Below are 15,530 nucleotides of genomic sequence, written 5' to 3'. Positions count from 1 at the left end.
TATCTACCCAAAAACACACCCCTTGCCTTTTCCTCTTTGGTTTCCATGGCTCCCGGCAACCAAAACCGACAAGCCCTTTCTCCGTTCGAGGAGCATTTTCGAATGCTTAATTTATATTAGCTTTGATCATGACGTTAGTGGTGCTACTGATGGCGTTGATGATTTTCATAATCATGAATAAATGACGACTTAAAGTTTCCGGCACGGAGTGTACAAGGTTCGAGTTGTGCTTCAAATTAACATCATGTTTTGTTCGTAGATTAGGAGTACAAATTGTAAGGGTTTTGTATACTCTGAAATTATAAATAAACACTATTTGAATTTGTCTCTTATGTAGAATTATTGCGGTTGTTGTTAGAAAAATTAAATTTGTTATTATAATTATAAAATTACACAAAATTATTAGTTAATTGAAAGTAAAAAAAGAAAGTATGGAAAATAGGGGATCAAAATTTGGTGTCTACAGAATGCCCCTCATTGATCGAGTTTGGAACGAACGATGATCAATGATTAGAAAAAGATAGTAAATTTTGATCCTTAAATAGAACTTATAAAGAAACTAGAGTAAAATAAAACAAAATGCTAATAATTATCAAGCATTTACTTAAATGTGGAGTGAGAATATTTGCGGTCAAATACGACATATTGATTGTGGTTAAAACTTAATAGTCAATTAATTGCAGTTGAAAAATTGGCTTCAAAATTTTGATTAATTGACTAATGATCTGTTGTGGTTGAAAAATCAGCTTTGATAAATCTCGATTGCGGTTGAAAAACCGGCTTATAAAAGTCTTGGTCGATTAACCAATGATCAATCGTGGTTGAAAAACCAGCTTTAGGAATCTTGATTGCGGTTGAAAAACCGGCTTGAAAATTTTGATCTATTAATCAGTCGTGGTTGAAAAACCAGCTTTGGAAACTTCGATTAAGCACTTAATTGTCATTAATTACAGTTGAAAAACCGGCTTAAAAGTCTTCATATAGCATGGAGATAATAAACAACTTGAGACATATCAAAGTGCAACCATAAAATTGGCTAAAAGGACATTCTAAGGATTAATTTGATTCTGTTTCACTATCCTATTCATGTAACAAAAAGAGCAAGTCTCACGGGTACTTTAATCATGAGAATATGGAGTAAAAAAATACAATTGGTTGTTGTCATAACACATACATGTAAGAAAAGTTTGCATGAAGAAAAATGGCATGTTGTGGTGGGACTAAATGCATGAAAGTTTATTGGTGTTTCAATGTATGATGGGGTTTTTCTTTGCCTATATAAGACGTGAGTTTGGGTGATCATAATCATCACTTCTATTCTCCTTTGAAAACAAGAATACTTAGTTTTTCTTGATTTTCTTTCCTCCTTTTCCTCAAATTTTCTTTCAAAATTATGAATATGAAAGGAAAAGAACCCAACTACTTGAATGAAATCAATGAAGTAGATTACAGAAACACTTTATTTTCCATGGGGATAGAGGTTGCTTTAGGAGAGAAAAGTTATGTAAAAATCTTCTTTGATTCCCTTCTTCCTCTTCTCAAACTTCCACTTTGCTATGACCTTATTTATGCTTCTACTAAATATTGGGATAAGAAAAATCATGATTTTAGGTTTAAAGGTGGGGAGATGGTGCCAATGATAGAAGAAATTTAAGGTCTCTTGGGTTTTGCTATGAGTGGACCATACAAAAAAGTGTACTTCTACTAGTGGTTATTTACATGAGGCTTTAGGCCTATCTTATCATGATGGTATGACTTTTCATCATGAATATTCCATCCTTATCAATTGTGTCCTCGAACCTTTTAAAGCAAAAGGTACCAATCTTGATCTTGATATTTCGTATGGCTCGGCACGAAGTCGAGCATGCTTGATTGCCCTCATGGGTCTTTTGTTGTTCAAGGAAGATCTTGGGTTGTGTCATAACAATGTGGCTAGCTATGCACTACAATGGTTTGTGGGGGCCGATTAGGGCCATTGATCTTGGGAGAATCGGTCCTTGGTCTTGATCATCAAAAGGAACATCCATACACCTTCATGAAGGGGAGCCCACTGGTGCTTCACTTGTGGTTGATGGAGAAGTTTAAGTTGGTGAAACCTTTGAACAAAATCAAGTACCATCCTAAAATTATCCTTAGTAGGGGTTTTTCACCCTTATATCATAAGTTAAAGAAAAATAATGCTTTGAGCTTTACTCTTGAAGGTGAAATCCAATGGGTAACCTCCCATTTGGGGATCAAAGAAGTCATATATAGTACTATTAACAAGAGAGGTGTAGTGCTTCCAAGTATCAACAAGATCACTTTTTATTATTCGTGGAGGTGTCTTCGATAGCTCGGGCAGCAACAAACCTTCCTAAAGGATCTTCCCACTAATGAATGTACTACTCATTGGATAGATACCAACATGTTGAGGGATCTGTTCAAATCTTGGGAACGGGTTAAGAAAATTCCATTTCTCCTAGTCTTAAGAGATCCGACTATTGATGTTTATTATGAGGGTGGCTTCTCAAAGATGTGGGTTCTCTTAAAAGGCCAAAGATAGAGGATGAACCCTCGATCAGCAATTCGAAGAGGATTAAGGAAGAGAAGTGATAAAGTCAAGAACAAAATGATTCAAATACCCCCTTTTTTTTGGCACTTGAACTTTTCACGTAATAAGTCTAGGTTTCCTTAGCACCATGGGAATTTAAAGCATTGAATTAGGATCAAAAGTCATTTTATGTAATAATGTGTTTTTAAGGTTGGAATTTCTCGTCGGAATGAAGTTTTCTTTAAAAGTCAACTCAATTGTTGCTCTAAACTTTGACATTGTTACTTGAAATTTAAAGTTTATGATCATGAGATCGTTATTTAGAATATTCAATTTTATGAGGCAAATCATGTATTTTAACTGTAAATGAAGGTCCAAAGCATATACAATGACATTAAAGCCTAAATATACTTTTGATGAATCTAATAGAGATAGGATTGTAAAAAAATTGTAATTCATATGTGTAGGGAATATTTCAAGCATCCCAAACTTGAACCCCACTGTGATTATACACTTAAGCATGGTGGCGTCCAAAGGGATGGAAGCTAGAGCAAAAGAGTCACCAACAAGTTTTAGGAACTTGTAAACCGTTCACAAGGTGAAGGTTACACCCCTTCACGATCTATGAGATCGCTAACTCCATAGTGGTCTGGAACCATGACTGGATATTCGAGGATGAAGGTACAAATCCATCCTAAAAGAGATTGAACCTGCCCTAAAAATAAGCCTATACTTTATTCTTCTCGTATTCATGTGCGCTTTCTGACTAACATGCAATCATTAGGTTAACCCTAAACCTGTTTATCTATGTTGGTTGAATATTAATGCACAAACAAAACTATTATTGGCGATCACTTGAATTATAATCATATTACCCTAAACAAGATTATTAATTATCTTATTAAGCGTGATTACAAGTACAAATTCCCCTTAAACATGCATAAAAGGCGTGATCAAGCAATAACAATAATATTATATCAAGCAACAATAATAAATTGACAACAATCATCATCATCATCATATTAATAATAATATTCTCAATCTCAAAGCAATAACAATATTAGCAAGATCCTAGGAATAATATTAACAAGATTAATAACAAACCCTACAATGTCACTAAGCAATAAAAATCAAAGCCTTATCCCTTACATGATACTAACATGATATTAACATGATATTTAGAAAAGAAATAGGAAGCATCATAAACATACATAATATCTGAAATATTAGTTAACCCTAAACATGATACTAGGAAGCAATAAAACATCCTCACATGATACTAGGAATTAACAAAATAATCTAAGCATGATTTCTATAAAATAAAGTAATTAAATTACTTACTTGGATGCCTCGTATCACTTTCTAATAACAAAATACACACGTTAGTAACTTCAAGGAAAATATTAAACAAACAACTAATTTAAATAATTGAAATAGAGATTTGGGACCAAACCCTCAGAAATTATTAACCTTTCACGTCTAGGGCGAAGGAAACTTCGAACTTGGCTAGCTGTATCTAGAACTAATGTATGTGGAATTTTGTATTTTGAAAAGGGAAGGTTTAGAAAAAGAATAGAGAGAGAGAAAGCTTCTAGCTTTAGAGAAAGAAAGAGAGAGATCTTGATTGATGATGAATCAAAACGGGGAGATAAAACACTTATTTTATTCCAAAAAATATCTTAAAATATAATTATAAATCCTAATCTCATTAGAATTTAAAAAGAACCTTCTAGATATTCTAGAATTTTAAAATCAATCCTAATAACTTTAGGAAGAATAATTAATAGGCCTTCCTCTAAATCATTGGGCCGCATGTAAAATTCATTTCGGGCCAAATTTAATTTAATCCATAACTTCCTCATTATTCATCGGAATTGGGCTTATAATATATCGTTGGAAAACTCTTTTCGATCCTAATCCAACTACACTATTATTGGACCCTTATCATGGACCAAACTAAATTGGACTGGCTATTTCCATAAATAGAGTGTAAAAAGAAATATTTTCAAAAACAGAAAGAGAGATATTTTAATAAAAACATCCACATCACTAGACTTTTCACACCTTCACTTTGCTTGATAATCAAATGACGTGAAAGGTATTCATCACCGGGTTTGGTTTTGGGGAGACACATTTGGGTGCCTACAATAGTCCCCACTTTGACTGAGTTTGGAGAAACGCAAGTTTCGAAAACAAAAGTCAAAGTAACGATAGGGACGGATAATGATTCAAAACGTTTGGCGATCCTAAATCATTCTTGTAACATCGATACCTGCAAACTAGCGTTAGTTAAACAGATAAGAGATTTAAGAAACGCGTATCTTGCACCGTCAAGCACACATCTCTAAAGTAACCGATTTTGTGTTTGACGATCTTCCTCAAGCTAGGGGGTATCGCCTGAAGACTGCTCCGTTTGTAGCTGCCTTTAATTTCTGCAGTTTTATGACCATCTTCCACATCCTATGGAATATGATCGAAGATAACTCCGCTTGTAGCCATCTTCAGTTGTTTATGACAACTCTCCACATCCTAGGGAACGTCGTCGAAGGTGACTGCTTGTAGCCATCTTTAGGGTTGCTGTTACAATCTTCCACATTCTATGGAACACCATCTATCATTGCTGCTACATCTCGAGCTATTTCTTGCATCATAGTGACAAACTTCCCAATCATAGCGAATGTCGTCGAAGACCGCCTATCTCGTGCCATCTTCTCAAATCTGGGTGACAACCTCCACAATCTTAGCGAACGTCGTCGAAGACCGCCCATCTCGTGCCATCTTCTCAAATCTAGGTGACAACCTCCACAATCTTAGCGACCGTCGTCGAAGACCTCCCATCTCGTGCCATGTTCTCAAATCTAGGTGACAACTTCCATAATCTTAGCGAACGTCGTCGAAGACCGCCCATCTCGTGCTATCTTCTCAAATCTGGGTGACAACCTTCACAATATTAGCAAACGTCGTCGAAGACCGCCCATCTCATGCTATCTTCTCAAATCTGGGTGAAAACCTCCACAATCTTAGCGAACGTCGTCGAAGACCGCCCATCTCGTGCTATCTTCTCAAATCTGGGTGACAACCTCCACAATCTTAGCGAAAGCTATCGAAAACCGCTTCATCTCAAATCGTTCTTTTCTCAAATCAAATAATAACCTCCCCAATCATAGTGAAAGCTATCGAAGGCCGTTTTATCTCAAACCGTCCTTCTCAAATCTAAGCGAGAGGCTCTTTTGGAGCCTTCTGTTGAAAGCTTCTTCATCTTGAATCTTCAAATCTTCTTGTCCTTACTTTTAGGAGTAATCGACCTTTCTAGCTTTGGGAAGAACTTTATCTTAAGATTCTTTGATCTTCAAGTCAATCTCTGTAGAAATCTCCATCCTAGGGATCCTTTGTGATTATAATCAATCACTACTCAGATCAGTTTTCAAATTCGTTTAATCAATATGCAATCAATAATTTGATCGTCATCAGGCCGATCATCAATCAAGATTATAATCGGGCCGACTACTAATCAAATATCTATCAATTGCTCAAATGTTCTTCAAAAAGGCTCGAAATTGAAGTCGTGAGACCATCGAAGGCCGGTGCGAAAAAATCAAAGCCGTCACGCAGCGACAGGTCTGTCGCGCTGCGTCAAAGAGTATTGTGATACGCCAAGGTGTATCGTCCTGCACCGGGGTGCATCCTGCTGCATTGTGCTTTAATCCAAGTCCGAGCTTTTTTGCTCATTCATTTGTGCTCAATCCAATTGCCTGTGATTGTACCTGCATCTATATTCTTGGACTATAGGACTTTGCTCATGTTTGTAATTATCTTACGGTCGACCTAAGGCTCGGTGTTACTCAACTTAATGTGCGAGACCACATATGACTTGGCATGACTCAAGGTGATTGACACGTGTGTTAGACTCAACTTGATGTAATATGACATGACATAACTCAATGTGCATGACTCATGTGTGCATTGTATTGTGATGTGCTTGACTCAAAATGCAGAAAAGCAAAAATTTTCCGTCATTTTTGTGGAGGGTACCGACTTTCTTTCAAAAAAGAAAGACGCAAAAAGAGTGAAGTGTTTGAGGTGCATGTTGAATGAACTTAGTCGAATGCATGTATTAATGTTGTATCTCATAGTGCAAAGGATTAGTTCATCCTAGGCTATCTTAATTGTTGACTTGATGATGCAGGTATTTAGGTAACTTAGGCACGGAGGCTAAGCACTTCATACTTTGTGATGCAATGATGAGTGAGTGATTAAGGACTCTAAGATGACGAGGCATGCTTCAACGTCATGTTGAGATTTCATGACAAAGATTCCTAAGGGGAGGATTATTTGACTATGTATCTGTGATGTGTGTGAAAGTGACACTAAAGCTAGGCTTCAAAGGCTAACGGTATGGAAAAATATTATTTCAAGAAGAGTCAAATGATGGTGACTCTTAGGCTAGGTAAGCTAATGATGTAGGGATCAAGCCCCCAAGTCTAGATCTAAGTGGATAGGGATGAGCATAGGAGATCCCTTGATATGATCATGCATGAATGTATATATGAATGCATTTTATTACGGCTGCACCATGATGTGAGGTTGCCTACGTATCCGTTAGGAATCAGGCCGAACGTAGCTCTAGCCGAACCTTGCACAAGTGTGTGTATACCTCAAAGAGGTCTTTTGAGGGTTTGTAACGTGGTTAGGCTAAAGGTTGAAGAAGAAGGGGATAAAGGCTCAAGACCCTAGATAAGCCCCCAATGTGTGCAACCTTGTTTTTGAAATCATTATATTTTTATGCTTGAGGTTTCCTCACTTTTTAACTCTCTTTCTTTTGTTTATTTTTTGCTCTTTTTTTTTACTTTATCATTTTTTCAAATTCAAATCTCTTTTTTTATAAGCGTGGGCAATCCCGATCATGCGGTCTATCACTCGCTTGGCATTCATGTTTCTCAGGCACGGTACCGAGCACTCGATAAGAGATCCGATTTGAGACGTGTTCTTATCAAAGATATATTCATATCAAAGACATTGGAACACTTGCCCTTATGCACACTTTTATTATTTTTTCTTATTTATTATTTTTTCTGAAATTACTCAAGCTTTTGTTCTTTGAAAATTGCATAAGTTGCACACCATCCCATCCCAAGGTTAGGTAGATGTGGGTTGAAGAAAGAAAGGTTTATCATTAGACGAGGCTCAAAGTGGTTTATCAAGAAAGGATTGTATATTTGAAGGGGAAAAGGTAATATGAGATGGCTACAAGGGGTGCCTCTAATCATAAGTATACCTTGTGCTTAATTCGACATGGTTTTTTTTTTTTAATATATTTTTTAGAATGCGATGCAATGATCATATGCAAGAAAAGAAATGCTCATTTATTAAAAGGAAAAAAGAAAAATCCTACAAAATAAATCTAAGGGAAATAAAAGGTGCCTATGCTAGACTTATTGGGGGAAAGGAAGAATCGAAGAAATAGAAAAAAGAGTCACGAAATCTTGTCGTTGAAGCTCACCTCGTGTCTTGTGCTTTATCATCACTCGGTCTTCTTGCCGACTGGAGGTATGAGAAGCTTGTTATTATCGATCAAATATTGGATGGCTTCTTTTAGCTTCCAATAGCTCTCAGTAGTATGACCCCTACCTTGGTGGTACTTGCAATGTGCATCTGGGTTCCAACTAGGCAATCTCTTCTCAGGTGCGGGATCTTGAATAGGTCCATTGGGAGTAATGAGTCCCTTGGCATGGAGTCAATCGAAGGCACATAGCTCATCTCAATAGGAGTGAACTCTTTCCTTAATTGCTTTTTAGATCCTTGGTTATCCATGGCTAAGACTTCATTGAGATCAAAGGTACTAACGTTGTTGCTAGAGTGGGTGTTTTCAGAAGAAGAAGGATTGTCATTCTTCTTTCCTTTCCAGCCACTATTGTTGCTATTGTTAGTAGCTTTTTACTTTGCAAGGTCATCTTTGATTTCAATACCTATGTCGTAGATGGCCTTGAAAGTATTCAAATTATGTTGATATTTCAAATGCTTCGAATACTTGTCTTGAAGGTTCTTGATGAACACCCTTACAGACTCTTTTTCAGTAGGGACCTCGACCATATTAGCGAAAGTTTCCCTCCACTTATTGAAGAAAGAAGTGAACCCTTCGTTTTCTTTTTGCTTTAGCATCTCGAGTTGTCCATGGTCAGTTTCAACTTGAATGTTACATTTGTATCTATCAATGAAAGTGTTTACTATTCCGTCCCAAGTAGAGGTTTTTTCTTTATCAAGGGAAAAGAACCATTATTGACAAATGGTTTCAAGAGATAAAGAAAACAAAGAATGAAAGACTTTCCTATCAATCCCTTTAATATTCATTATGGTTTTAAAAGCCCTTAAGTGAAAATAAGGATTGTCTGTTAGCTTGAACTTAGGGATGTCATTGGCATTGAACTTCTGCGGAAGAAGCTCCCTGTCCACCGAGACCCCTTGTGAGCTAATGCCCTGGAACCTATAGTCATTGGAGAGCTTGCTCAAGATTTCTTGCATGAGCTCCATTTGTTGTTGCTTCACAGGGTCATTAATTTGGAGGGCAATAGCCTTCATTAATTCAGTTATGTCGGCCACGTCCTTCTTGAGTTCGTTAACTTCTTGTTGAGTTTCCATTATCTTCTTAGCTTTTCTTTTCTGACTAATTGGTTTGTCAAAAAGCAGTACTTGAACAAAGGTGTTGTTCTTGATTAATCTCCCTTCTCTCCTTGACCAAGTGTTGTGGGAAGGAAAGTTAAGGATAAGTTTTTATTTTTGACTCAAGCTCTTTTCAACATGCAATAGATGGGAAGAGAACATGGAAGGAAAAGAAGAATGATATGGGTGAAAGAGAAATATGGGAGAATTAGGAATAGAATAGGCCCCCAACTCGAATGACGGAAATAACGACTCATGCATGAACCTAAGACATGGTCATGATGACATATACACAAAGTGTGTGCTAAGACTTGTGAGTGTAGGTGACATGTTTGACTCGTGTTATGACCATGGGACTAGACTATGTGACTAGACTTAATTAAGGACTTAACATGACAATTGTCATTAATAAACAGATTAACCAAATTGATTAATTAGACTCGTCGTGAAGACTCGAGCAAAAACATGGATTGTCGTCGGGGCAATAGGACTGTCGCCAAACGCTAAGGACCAGCGCCAGACGACAACATTGTCGCCTGGCGCTAATTACTAGTGCATGGCACTACAGTCCAAACCTCTGCGCCATTGCTGGAACATTGGTCAGGGACTGTTTCCAGTATTTTACTCTAAAAGGACAAGCCTAAAGTCGTACTAAGTTAAGTTTGATTAATTTATTTAGACTTTAATTATTTATTAATTAATTAATTTAGCAAGTCCTTTAGTCATTAATTAGTTTATTTAAACTCATTCATAAGTCAAACAAACGGTTAGTGGAAACACATATAGGTTATGCACAAACAAATAATGCACAAGTAGTCAAATAGTCACAATATGATGCAATGAGTTTGCAACCTAACCATGGCTCTAGTTTTCTAAAGTTCAAGATATGGGTTAGTCAAATAGGGTCCATGGTTATGAGTCCGAATGCACCGCGCAGAAGCCTTACCTTTGGAAGGGTTGGCGCGAGTAAAGGGGACCCTGCGAGTTAAACTCGCTTCCACGGTTTGGTGAATTCAACAAACTCGAATGTACCCTTCGTTGCCAGGACCGTTCGATTGGGTAGATGGAGCGTGAATTCCCAGAGGGTTATGGACATATGTAGAACACATATGGGTTTCAGAAAAAAGGAAAAAACTCAATCAGGAAGTAAAATCGAGCAAACAGTACTAGAAACTAGTCGAAACAAGAAGGTAAATTTCTGGCTCGGTATTGAAAGAATTCAGCGCGAGACAACAGCGCCTGTTACCAGACGATGGCACTGTCTCCAGGAAACAGAGCCATCGCTTGGAGATGGCGTTGTTTTCTCAGCGCTAATTCCTACATACCTCGGCAGCTTTCTGTTCTTGAATTTTCCAGTTTTTTGCAACGTTTTTTCGACTTTAGTTGTGAAAGTTATTTCCCTAATTTCCTACGTGTAAAAATTCTATGTTTTTGACGCATTATAGATGGTCTTTCCAATACGGACCTTTTTATGCATATGCCACAATGTTAATCAAAATTACGCACATGAAATACTTAGAACTTTTCGAGTCTCATCTACTCATTCTAAATTATTGCCAAAATAAATTTTAGGAATTAAAATAGAAATCCTTCCCAGTTGAGTCGCCAAAAAACTGTAGGGAACATTTCAAGAATCCCAAACTTGAACCCCACTGTGATCACACACTTAAGCATGGTGGCATCCAAAGGGAAGGAAGCTAGAGCAAAAGAGTCGCCAACAGGTTTTAGGAACTTGTAAACCATTCATAGGGTGAAGGTTACACCCCTTCACGATCCATGAGATCGCTAACTCCATAGTGGTTTGGAACCATGACTGGATATTCGGGGATGAAGGTACAAATCCAACCTAAAAGAGATTGAACCTTCCCTTAAAATAGGCCTCTACTTTATTCTTCTCGTATTCATGTGCGCTTTCTGACTAACATGCAATCATTAGGTTAACCCTAAACCTGTTTATCTATGTTGGTTGAATATTAATGCACAAACAAAACTATTATTGGCGATCACTTGAATTATAATCATATTAACCTAAACAAGATTATTAATTATCTTATTAAGCGTGATTACAATTACAAATTCCCCTTAAACATGCATAAAAGGCGTGATCAAGCAATAATAATAATATTATATCAAGCAACAATAATAAATTGACAACAATCATCATCATCATATTAATAATAATATTCTCAATCTCAAAGCAATAACAATATTAGCAAGATCCTAGGCATAATATTAACAAGATTAATAACAAACCCTACCATGTCACTAAGCAATAAAAATCAAAGCCTTATCCCTTACATGATACTAACATGATATTAACATGATATTTAGAAAAGAAATAGGAAGCATCATAAACATACATAATATCTGAAATATTAGTTAACCCTAAACATGATACTAGGAAGCAATAAAACATCCTCACATGATACTAGGAATTAACAAAATAATCTAAGCATGATTTCTATGAAATAAAGTAATTAAATTACTTACTTGGATGCCTCGTATCTCTTTCTAATAACAAAATACACACGTTAGTAACTTCAAGGAAAATATTAAAGAAACAACTAATTTAAATAATTGAAATAGAGATTTGGGACCAAACCCTCAGAAATTATTAACCTTTCACGTCTAGGGCGAAGGCAACTTCAAACTTGGCTAGGTGTGTCTAGAACTAATGTATGTGGAATTTTGTATTTTGAAAAGGGAAGGTTTAGAAAAAGAATAGAGAGAGAGAAAGCTTCTAGCTTTAGAGAGAGAAAGAGAGAGATGTTGATTGATGATGATTCAAAACGGGGAGATACGACCCCTTTTTATAGAAAAATAGTCCGAAACGATAGAAAACACTTAAAGTTCTATACGGAATAAAACTGGTATCTGTCGCCAGGCGACAGGCATCAGCGCCAGGCCACAGGATTAGCGTCAGGTGACAGATGTTAGCGCCAGACGACAGACTATGTCGTTTGACGCTAATTAAAAGATAAAACGCTCTTTGTACGGAATCCTTTTCTTAATATGATTAAGCAGCAAATTCTGTGTTTATCAAATTAAAATCAAGTTTATCATAAAACACTTATTTTATTCCAAAAACAATCTTAAAATATAATTATCAATCCTAATCTCATTAGAATTTAAAAAGAACCTTCTAGATATTCTAGAAGATTAAAATCAATCCTAATAACTTTAGGAATAATAATTAATAGGCCCTCTATATCATTAGGCCGCATGTAAAATTCATTTCGGGCCAAATTTAATTTAATCCATAACTTCCTCATTATTCATCGGAATTGGGCTTATAATATATCGTTGGAAAGCTCTTTTTGAGCCTAATCCAACTACACTGTTATTAGACCCTTATCATGGACCAAACTAAATTGGACTGGCTATTTCCATAAATAGAGTGTAAAAAGAAATATTTTCAAAAACAGAAAGAGAGATATTTTAATAAAAACATCCACATCACTAGACTTTTCACACCTTCACTAGTTGAAAATAGCAATTCCCCACCGGTTCAAAACCCCCCTATGCCACCGGTTTTGAACTGCTAGGAATTTGGGGGTGGCAATAATCCCTTGAAAAGCCACCGGTTCAAAACCGGTGGCAAAAATAAGAATTGCCGCTGGTTAACCGGTGGCAAAAGGACTTTGCCGCCTTTTTTTTTTGGTATAAATTATAAATGCCACCGGTTAACCGGTGGCAATGTACATGGAAAATTATTATTTTTTTTTGTCCTTTTCACTTTAAATATAGTCGACCAAGCAATCAACTCAAAAAAAAATCCAACATCAAAATATAAATCGAACTATTTCAATCATTATAATAAAAAAATTACAACATATAATCAAAAAAAAAATTACAATATAAATCAATTAAATCTAACAATTACAACGTATAAATCAAAAAAAAAATTACAATATAAATCAAAAAAAAAAATTACACATCGAAATGAAAAAACACCCACAACATCTTGATTCTTCGATTTATATTCCTGCTTCTTGAAATATACCTGCATCAATTAAAAAAAAAATTAATAAAATCCACAAACCCAGAAAACCCCGAAAAAATAAACCCAAAAAACCAGAAAAATCGAAAACCCAGAAATTAAAATAAAAAAAACCCAAAAAAATAAAAAAAAAATAAACCCAAAACGCATGCATGTACCCAAAAAAATCGATTAATTAAACCCAAAATTAACCCTGAAAAATCGAAAAACCTAGGAAAATTAAAAAAAAAACCCAAAAATTAAAATAAAAAACCCAATAAAGTCGAAAAACCTAGAAAAATCGAAAAACCCATAAAAAAAAACCCAGAAAAATCAAAAAACCCAGATCATTAAAAAAACCCAGAAATTAAATAGAAAAATCCAGAAAAAAAAAACCCAATAAAATAAAAAACCCAGATCAATCAAAAACCCAGAAATTAAAATAAAAAACCCAGAAAAATCGATAAAACCCAGAATTTAATATCCAAAAAATCAAAAAACCCAGAAATTAAAATCTTAAATTAAAATAAAAAACCTGAAAAAATAAAGAGGAGAGAGAAGGAGAAAAGGACGGAGGGCTTTGAGGTGTCTTGGTAGTGTTGTCGGTCTTGGTGGCAGCGGTGGTTAGTAGTGGTGGTGGTGATGGTGGTGGTGGTAGTGGAGTGGAAGAGAAGAGGGGTGAGACGAGAGAGAGAAGGGAGAGGAGAAAGAAGGAGAGGGAGGGAGAGGAGAGAGAAGGGAGGCCGTGAAAAATGAAGTGAGGTAGGGTTAGGGTTTAAATAGGGGGCCTTTTTTTTAATAAAAGGCCACCCGTTTGAATTGAACCGTTGGGGAAAATGGTTTTTCCCACCGGTTTGGTTTGAACCGGTGGCAAAAACCACCCCTCAAAATCCCGCCTACTTTCCCCCCTATTTTCCCCACTGATTTTAAAGAACCGGTGGCCTTACCTCGGTGCCAATCTCCTTTGTTCACCTAGTGTATCACCGGGTTTGGTTTTGGGGAGACACATTTGGGTGTCTACAGCATGTAACCCATTATTATTTTTGTTTTTACCCTTATTGACATGTGTATGGATACTAATTTAAGCATAATACTTTTTGAGTTGATCAAGATTGGTGAAATGGAGGAAACTATCACCATTCATATCGACTAACTTTATTGCTCCAGCAGGAGTGATATGCTTGACCAATAACGGTCCAGACCAATTTGGTTTAAATTTGCCCCGAGGATCATGAAGAGGAGCCCGGTTCTCTTTTAGCACCAGATCACCCTCCTAAATGTCTCTACCTCGAACTTTCTTGTTGAAGGCTCGAGCAATGCGTCGTTAGTAAAGTTGGGTATTGTGAAGAGCTTGTAACCTTCGTTCATTTGCTAAGGCGAGTTCATAATTCTGAACTTTGAACCATTGATCTTCAGAGATTTCACTTTCATTCATGACCCGTAAGAATTGAATTTCGATTTCTATGGGAAGGATGGGTTCCATTCCATACACCAAGGAGTAAGGAGCCATTCCTGTTGGGGTGCGAATGGAAATTCTATATCCCCAAAGTGCATATGGCAACTTGTCAGGCCATTCCCTCGTCTTTTTAGTCATTTTTGCGATTATTATCCGAATTGTCTTATTGGCTGCTTCAACTGCTCCATTGGTTTGAGGGCGATAGGGAGAAGATTGATGATGTCTGACTTTATTTTCAAGAGTTTCTTTCAATTGCCCCTCTAATTGTGACCCATTGTCCGAAATAATTTCAAAAGGTACTCCATAGCGACACACAATGTTGTTTATCACGAATTTTGAGACTTGTTTTGCGCCTAATTTGGAGAATGATGCTGCTTCAATCCATTTTGAAAAATAATCAATTGCTACCAAAATGTATTGATGTCCATTTGAAGCTTTTGGATGGATTTGTCCGATGATATCGATACCCCAATTTGAGAATGGCCAGGGTGAGGTGAGAATATGTAGTGAGACGGGCGGCATATGGTTGAGATTCGCAAATATTTGACACTTCTTACAACTCCTTACAAAATGGATGCAATCTGTCTCCAAGGCGGTCCAATAATACCCGGCTCACAAAATTTTAAGAGCTAGCATTCGTCCGTTCATATGTGATCCGCATTCTCCTCCATGGATTTCTCCCATGAATTTTCGGACTTGTGCACCATGAATACACAATTTCAAGGTTTCGTTAAAACCTTTATGTTACAATTGATATTTTAATATCACAAAGTGAGCGGCTAGCCTTCGGATTGCAAGTTGATCTTTTTTATGACTCCCTTCAGGATATTCCTAAGTTGCCAAGAAATTTTTTATGTCGCTATACCAAGCATCCTCTTCGTCTTACATTGTTAATGATGAAATCATTT

Source organism: Chenopodium album, chromosome 12, assembly GCF_948465745.1.
Source record: "Chenopodium album chromosome 12, dcCheAlbu1.1, whole genome shotgun sequence".
NCBI classification, from domain to species: domain Eukaryota; kingdom Viridiplantae; phylum Streptophyta; class Magnoliopsida; order Caryophyllales; family Amaranthaceae; genus Chenopodium; species Chenopodium album.
Note: the sequence above shows the minus strand (reverse complement) of the source record.